Raw genomic sequence first — 8,868 nt, forward strand, 5'->3', positions numbered from 1 at the left:
ACCAAGGTACGACCGTTGATTACCTCTAACCAGGAAATACTCCTAGGTACTACCGTAGGAATTAATTTCCTAATTGCATTAAAAACTAGAAAAGCCTAACCCAAATTAATAACACGCTACGAGGGTTATTTAAATCAGATTGCATGTTCTCCTAGTATGTGAAAATACTAGTTGCCATTAATATTAAACAACTAAACAATTACGGATTTAATTGATTAATTTGACAAGAGATTAAAAAGTCAAATTGCACATCGGGCCCTTGATATCCAATTAACAAAATAATCCCATGGAAATTAAAATAGAAAACATGCAAATATTAATAAATTAAGGAACACGTAAAATTAATTAGATCTCACAGATATTTGGAACTGCGTCTTCGTATTGATCCTTGACTAGAGGAGAAGATTAGCCACGCCTCATAAGAAAATTCCCACGCAATTTAATTGAATTCAAAGACATAAATAACTCTTGCTAGTAACTGAAAATGAAAATTTGATTCTCCGTAATCTAATGCAACAAAACTAGTTTCCTGGAAGAAACTAGTTGAATGAAAGAGACCGAAGAAACATACAACAAACTTCTGAAGAAAACTTCACACCCAAAATCCAACAAACCAATCAACTACCTATTCTACCTACGGAGCTTCTTTAGAGAGAAAACTCCAAAACTAAAAACTTCTCTTCCCAGACGGAAGAGAAGAAGAAAAACTGACTCTCCAAATGTGCGGCTCTCCCCACGAATAAAAACAAGCCAATTCGAAACTTCACTCCACGCTCACAAAAGAAAACATTCCTTCCCTACCTAATCAACTCCACCGAAAACAAAAGCAAAGCCAACTATGGTTTGTCGGTTTCCTTTGACCAAGTGCACACGTTCACAAATAAGAGAGCAAACCAAAAATGTGTCTTTACACAATGGTCAAGTCTTCGCGGTCCCCACCTAATTGAGATGTTGGCCAGCCAAATGCAATTCAATTCCTTTTCATCATAGAAAGAAATGGACGTTGGTTTACACCATGCATATGGGCCAATTGTATAGAGTTTCACAATAATCTTCTCAGGAAGGTTTCTGCTCCACTTTAATTTGCGGTCCCCACCAATTTTGATATGTTGTCTAGCCAAATTGAATTCCCAAATGCAATTCTATTCTTTCTCGTTGGTTTGCACCAGAATTGTGTAAAGCTTCACAATAATCTTCTCAAGAGGTTTCTGAAGTTATATCCAAATACCAAATATAAATATATATTGACAATTAAAGCAAATTAAAGCAATATTTGGCAAGAATAAAAAGAAAAATTAACAATAAAATTACTAATAATTAACATCCTATCAATTCCCCCCACACTTAAATCATGCTTGTCCTCAAGCATGGGAACAACTAAATTCAACAATGGCTAACTCTCATTTCATTTACTGCCAAGCTATGCTTATCCCAAAATCAAGTTTTAGTGGCTAAGTGTCAAGACATATTTCTCCCGGTTAGCTCCTGAAATCATAGACTCGTCCAATTCATAGCTAACTCGTCTAAGAAATCAAAATATTAAACTAGCAAAAGTTAGCAATTGGGTCAACTGACAACCAAAATCTCAACATTGAAGAACAAGGATCGGCAGGCCAACATGATCATAAGTTTACTTATTATTTTCTTCTCTTTTTTTTTTGATAATAATAAATAATTTTTTTTTAATAAATGCTCAGTCCCAAGCTATTCAAGTCTTTTGACGTGAACTCTGATATTTTTAGATGAAAGAGCCCAATTACTCAACTTTTCACAGCTTCAGGACTAACTACTCATAGATATCGCCACTTTTTGACGCGAGAGTCGACACTTGTGGTGAAGACTCCCGGTTACTGGGTGATGACATTAGCGGAGTAGAGCCATTTATTAACCACAATTAAAGCACCGGAATACCAAACAGTTAAAGATCATGGCCCACGTCATGTCCTAATATGGAGAACTAAGATCAACAATTGCCCAATCCACACAACAATTGCTAATAATAAAATATTTATATTGCCTAAACAAGTTAACCACAATTTGCACCAAGTCATTAAACTCATGATATTCACCAAGATAACATGCGTTTACTTGCCATCTAAACAAAATTCATAGGATAAATCACAACCAGCAATAGAAGAGTGAGTTGCCACATTTATTCATCAAGACAACAATAAGAAAAGCAACAATTTAAAGAAACTCCAATCAAATCCAAATCATTCCCCCCACACTTAAAATATACATTGCCCTCAATGTAACAAATATATAGAAAAAGTAAGAAGAAGGGCAACGAAACTCCCCTGAAATCGTCAAGACATCGGTGGATTAGCCCTTGGGGTTGATCTGAGTCTCACCATTTTCTCCAAATATCACTCCAATGAACAATAGACAACCATTTCCAACAAATTGTAATAACAATTGTAATAAATATTGGGGCCTCTCGCTTAGTTAATTTAAACAACAAAATGCACACTTCAATCACCCACAAGTTATACAAATACCCCAACACTTATAGTAAATGCAATCAATAAGCTCTTGTGGTTCCAAACTTAGCCAAATGCAATAACAATGCACCTCAAAATCACCCCAATCAATGTAATAATTGAAATGGAAAAGACCAAAGACTCTCACACAAGGCAATTAGAGACAATCTACTTCAATAAGCAAATTTAAGCATTACAAGCACCTCCTAATTTAACAAACAATCTCAGCAAATTACCCACAATTGGACACAAATTACAGCAATTTAAACACAATTCGACCTAAAAAATATATATATATATATAATGACAGGTGTCGAAGTAAAATCAATAAAGATATGCAAAACACCCTAAACTAGTATCATCGGTGCACGCATAAGGAATAAGTAAATCACACGACTAACCACAAATCAATCTACTAAATAAATAAAAATCAAGCAAAGTAAAAAGAAACAAGCAAAGTAACACAGAAGTACCCAACTAAGGAGGAATAGAAATGTCAGGTAGTCCAAACACGCAAAACTTTCAAAAATGTACTGTAATAAAAATAATAAAAACATACTACAATAATAAAATAAGAAAATAAAAAATAATAATAAAAAGAGATTGAAGCAGACGCGTGCATACGAAGCCAGTGGTGCGATGAAGGTGGTGGCTGTGAGAGAGAAGAGTTTGCGGCAGCTGGATCTGGTGGTGCTCAGCGACTGCGGGTGGTGGGCGACGGGTTGGGGTAGCGAGCGCGAGGGAGCGGCGGGCTCCAGGTGGCGCGCGAGGAGCGGCGATGGCGTCGGTGGAGCAGGAGGAAGGGAGGAGACCTGGGGCGGCGGCGGCTCTGGTTGAAGGAACCAGAGAAAAGGGGAAAGCAGGGAAAGAAAAAAGAAAGAAAGAAAGAAGAAAGAAAAAGAAAAGAAGAAAAGAATGATTTTTTTTTTTTTTTTTTAGGTCGTCAAATACCGCGTGGGCATGCCAAGATTATAAAACATCCACTGACCTCAGGAGACACCAACGCCGCGTGGGCACGCCAAGATCTCACTTCCTGATTTCAGTAAAGAAAATATGAGTACTGATACTACCCAACGAGTAAATGACCCAATGCAAAAGAACCAACTAGAAAGAACAAAACAACTAGAAATAACAAAACTAATATTTGGGTTGCCTCCCAAACTAGCGCCTTTCTTTAATGTCTTTGGTTAGACATAGCCCATAATTTGCTTAAACCAAGCAAATTGGGTCCTCCAAATGCGTCATCTCTACTCGATCAACTGGAGCCTCATCATAATAAGGCTTGAGACGATGACCATTCACCACAAATTTCTTCTCCGTCTTCAGACTCTGGATCTCCACTGCACCATAATCAAAGACATTAGTTACAACAAAGGGACCAATCCAACGAGAACGTAGCTTACCTGGAAATAACTTCAATTTGGAGTGGTATAGTAAAACTTTTTGCCCGCAGACGAATGTTTTCCTAGAGATCTGTTGGTCATGAAAGATCCGATTCTTCTCTTTATAGATCATTGCATTCTCGTATGCTTCATTTCGGATTTCTTCCAACTCTTGTAATTGCAACTTCCTTTGAATTCCGCCCTCCTCGATATCCATATTGCATTGTTTGACCGCCCAAAACGCTCTATGCTCAAACTCTACCGGGAGATGACATGGCTTTCCAAATACCAATCGGTAAGGGGACATGCCAATGGGTGTCTTGTATGCCGTCCTATATGCCCATAGTGCATCCTCTAGTCTCACACTCCAATCCTTCCTATCGGGTCGGACCATCTTTTCTAGAATTGATTTAATCTCTCGGTTCGATACTTCCGCCTGACCATTTGTCTGAGGATGGTAGGATGTAGAGACTTTGTGCAAGACACCGTATCTCCTAAACATTGCAGCGATCGTTTTGTTACAGAAATGAGTACCCCGATCACTTACAATTGCTCGTGGCATCCCAAAGCGGACAAAAATATTAGACTTAACGAATTCTGCAACCACTTTGGAATCATTAGTGCGGGTGGCCTTTGCTTCTACCCACTTCGAAACATAATCTACAGCAAGCAATATATACAAAAAACCACAGGACGAAGGAAAAGGACCCATAAAATCAATGCCCCAAACGTCAAAAATTTCAACAAAAATCATTGGGGTTTGAGTCATTTGACCCCTACGAGAGATATTATCCACTCTTTGACACTTATCACATGACTTACAAAATGAGTAGGCATCTTTGAATAGAGTTGGCCAATAGAATCCACTCTCTAGCACCTTACGAGCCGTTCTCTTCGGTCCAAAGTGACCTCCACATGCAAAAGAATGACAATAGGCTAGAATGGATTGAAATTCAGCTTCACTTACACATCTACGGATGATTTGATCGGCACCCCGCTTCCAGAGGTAAGGATCATCCCAAATGTAGAATTTTGCATCGCTCCTCAACTTATCTCTCTTTGCCTTAGGCCATCCTGTAGGAAATTTGTCAGTGACTAGAAAATTAACAATATCTGCATACCAAGGCAAGGATGAATTAATAGAAAATAAATGCTCCTCAGGAAATGCTTCTCTCAATGGGAGGTCCTCTTCGACGACTTGTACTCGACTCAAGTGATCTGCTACCAGGTTCTCTGCCCCTTTCTTATCTCGGATCTCCAGGTTGAACTCTTGTAACAACAATATCTACCGTATCAATCGCGGTTTTGCCTCTTTCTTGGTCAACAGATACCGCAAAGCTGCATGATCAGAAAAAATAATAACTTTAGCACCAAGTAAATAAGACCGAAATTTCTCTAAGGCAAAAACAACTGCTAAAAGCTCCTTTTCGGTGGTTGAATAGTTCAATTGAGCTCCGTTCAAGGCTCGAGATGCGTAGTAGATAGCATGAGCTGTCTTTCCTACTTTTTGACCCAATACCGCACCCACTGCATAGTCGCTGGCGTCACACATGATTTCGAATGGGAGGTTCCAGTCAGGGGGTTGGATAATAGGTGAGGTGGTCAATAACTCCTTTAACTTATTGAATGCCCCCTTACATGTTTCATCAAATTCGAAGGATACATCTTTTTGCAAAAGTTGGAACAAGGGTGCTCCAATTTTTGAGAAGTCCTTGATGAACCTTCTATAGAAACCTGCGTGACCCAAGAAAGAACGAACTTCCCGCACACTCGCGGGGTAAGGTAAAGTAGATATAACATCTATTTTTGCCTTATCAACCTCAATACCTGTAGATGATACAACATGACCCAAAACTATCCCGTGTTCAACCATAAAATGACATTTTTCCCAATTAAGCACGAGATTAGTTTCTATACACCTTACTAAGATCAATTTCAGGTTATCTAGACAGTTTTCAAAACTTTCACCATATACACTGAAATCGTCCATGAAAACCTCAATAATCTTCTCAACATATTCTGAAAAGATACTTACCATGCATCTTTGGAAGGTAGCAGGTGCATTGCACAATCCAAATGGCATCCTTCGGTATGCAAATGTTCCAAACGGGCAGGTGAAAGTAGTCTTTTCTTGGTCCTCGGGTGCGATGGCAATTTGAAAATAACCTGAAAATCCATCCAAGAAACAATAGTAAGTTCGACATGCTAATCGCTCCACCATTTGGTCAATGAAAGGGAGGGGGAAATGGTCCTTTTTCGTGACAGCATTTAGCTTTCGGTAATCGATACACTGTCGCCATCCGGTGGGCTTTCGAATTGGTACGAGCTCACCCTCTTGGTTTGATTCTACCGTCACCCCTGCCTTCTTCGGGACCACCTGTACTGGACTTACCCACGGGCTATCTGATATTGCAAATATAATTCCAACGTCCAGCAGTTTTAAAATCTCTTTCTTTACGACCTCCATCATGAGAGGATTTAATCTCCGTTGAGCTTGCCGTACGGGTTTAGCATTTTCTTCGAGTCGAATTCGGTGCATACACACTGCGGGGCTAATTCCCTTGATGTCAGCGATGATCCATCCTATCGCCTGCTTATGTTCCCTAAGAACTCGAAGTAGTTTCTCTTCTTGAACCTTTGATAAACCCGCGGAGATGATCACTGGAAGTGTCTCCCCCTCACCCAAGTATGCATACTTCAGGTGTTTCGGCAGCGGTTTCAGTTCCAAGACAGGTGCCTGCACCACAGATGGAAGTAACCTTTTGTGAGGTTCAGGTATAAAAATGGGTGCGAGGTCATACATTGTCTTCGTGGTTGGTAACGTTTGCAACGATCCAATCACGCATTTAAGCTCTTCACTCAACTCTACTCCAGAGGTCGTTTCGGACTCGAAGTGCCTGGTCAGAACGACCTCTAGCTCATCCCTGCCTTCAATTTCAAAAACCTCCTGTATAGCAGGGCCAATAACATTTACCGAAAAAACAGAGCCAACATTTGAATCGGATGAATATTTCATGGTCTCAAAGATGTTAAAGTGAACAATCTCACCATCAAATTCCATAGACAAAGTACCCTTATTAACATCAATTTTGGTTCGGGCTGTGCTCAAAAAGGGTCTACCTAACAACAAAGGTGACGGATCACGGGAGTGTTCATCCTCCATGTCGAGCACATAAAAATCAGCTGGAAAAACCAATTCGTTAATTTTTATCAAAACATCTTCAATCAACCCGTCAGGGTATGCATTGGTCCTGTCAGCTAATTGGATTATTATCCCAATCTCTTTCAAAGGGCCTAAGTTTAAGGAAGCATAAATTGACTTTGGCATGACATTAATTGAGGCTCCCAAGTCTAACATGGCCTTTCCAATCAAAGTATTACCTATCCTACAAGGAATAGTAAATATACCTGGATCTCCGCATTTTGGTGGAAGTTTCCTTTGTAGAATTGCTGAAACATTCTCCCCAACTATTACTCGTTCATCCCCCTTCAACCGCTTGCGGTTGGCACACAGGTCCCTCAAAAATTTTGCGTACCTGGGTACTTGTTTAATCGCATCCAGCAGGGGTATGTTGATTTCCACCTTGCGAAAGATCTCCAAGACCTCTTTTTCCTTGTCTTGCTTCTTTGGTTTCTCTAACCTGCTAGGAAAGGGAGGTGGATTAGTTTTAGTTGTAGGAATTGGGTTCGAGGGTACCTTTGCATTTTTGTTGTCTCTGCCCTCCTCTTCCAATTCTTTCTCAATCCGTTCCTCGTCCTTGTCTTTAGGAATCACCGGTTCGGGTCCTTGAACTTCCTTGCCACTCCTTAAGGTCATTGCACTTACATTCTTTGGATTTGCCTCAGGTTGAGATGGCAACTTTCCTTGAACTTGGGACTCCAAACGGTTGATTGTTATAGCCATTTGATTCATTTGATTTTGCAATGATTGCACCTGTCCCAATTGATTTCTCATGCTTTGCAGGTCTGAATCCGTCTTTTGTTGGTTAGCAAGTAATTGCTTCATCATCTCTTCCATGGACGGACTTGAGTTTGAAGGGGGTGGTGGTGGTGGTGGGCGAGGATGGTACTGTTGTTGGTGTCCTTGCTGTCTATTTGGCACAAAGTTAGACTGCCTATTTCCTCCATAGCTAAGGTTGGGGTGATCCCTCCAACCAGGATTGTAGGTGCTTGAGTACGGGTCGTACTGCTTTCTTAGCGCGGGCGCGTGGCCAGCCATGTTCACCTGTTCTGCAGTTTCTTCTTGAACCAGTGGACACATTTCCATAGGATGACCCACGGCAGTGCATATCCCACACACTTTGGCTTGTGAAGCACTCCCCACAGCTAATTGTCTTACGAAAGATGTTAATTCGGAGATCTGCTGTTGGATAGAGGACGTTTCCACCTCATTCACCCTACGCGTCGGGATGTCCTCTCTTGAACCAAACTGCTGTGAGTTCTCAGCCATCCCTTCAATCAACTCACATGCTCCTCGAGGGGTTTTGTTCACCAACGCCCCTCCACTTGCAGCATCGATTATGCTTCTGTCCCTGAAAAGCAACCCCTCATAGAAATATTGAATGAGCAGTTGCTCACTTATCTGATGCTGAGGGCATTTGGTGCACAGTTTCTTAAATCTCTCCCAGTACTCATAGAGAGATTCGCTTGGGTGTTGTTTGATACCACATATCTCCTTCCTTAGGCTCGCAGCTCGAGACGCCGGAAAGTACTTGTCCAAGAATTTTTTCTTCAGTTGGTCCCACGTGGTGATACTACCAGGCGGTAGGTAGTAGAGCCAGTCTTTTGCGGAGTCCTTCAAAGAGAAGGGGAAGGCCCTCATCTTTATTTGCTCTTCTGTAATTCCCGGGGGCTTCATGCTGTTGCAAACGACGTCGAACTCTTGCAAGTGCTTGTAGGGCTCCTCACCTGGTAGACCATGAAAAGATGGCAAGAGATGAATTAGACCAGATTTTAGTTCAAAGGGAGTGTCATCATTTAAATGTGGAAAAGTAATGCACAAGGGC

General features: G+C 40.9%; 1 non-coding gene across 1 annotated transcript; it reads left to right on the top strand.

Annotated features, from left to right (window-relative positions):
* The first annotated feature begins 8,442 nt into the window (after positions 1–8,442).
* Positions 8,443–8,549, top strand: LOC113717516 (small nucleolar RNA R71). The gene has a single exon (XR_003454431.1). It is a non-coding gene; the product is annotated as a small nucleolar RNA R71 (small nucleolar RNA).
* The last annotated feature ends 319 nt before the right edge of the window (positions 8,550–8,868 follow it).

This window comes from Coffea arabica, chromosome 11c, assembly GCF_036785885.1.
Source record: "Coffea arabica cultivar ET-39 chromosome 11c, Coffea Arabica ET-39 HiFi, whole genome shotgun sequence".
Classification (NCBI taxonomy): Eukaryota; Viridiplantae; Streptophyta; class Magnoliopsida; order Gentianales; family Rubiaceae; genus Coffea; species Coffea arabica.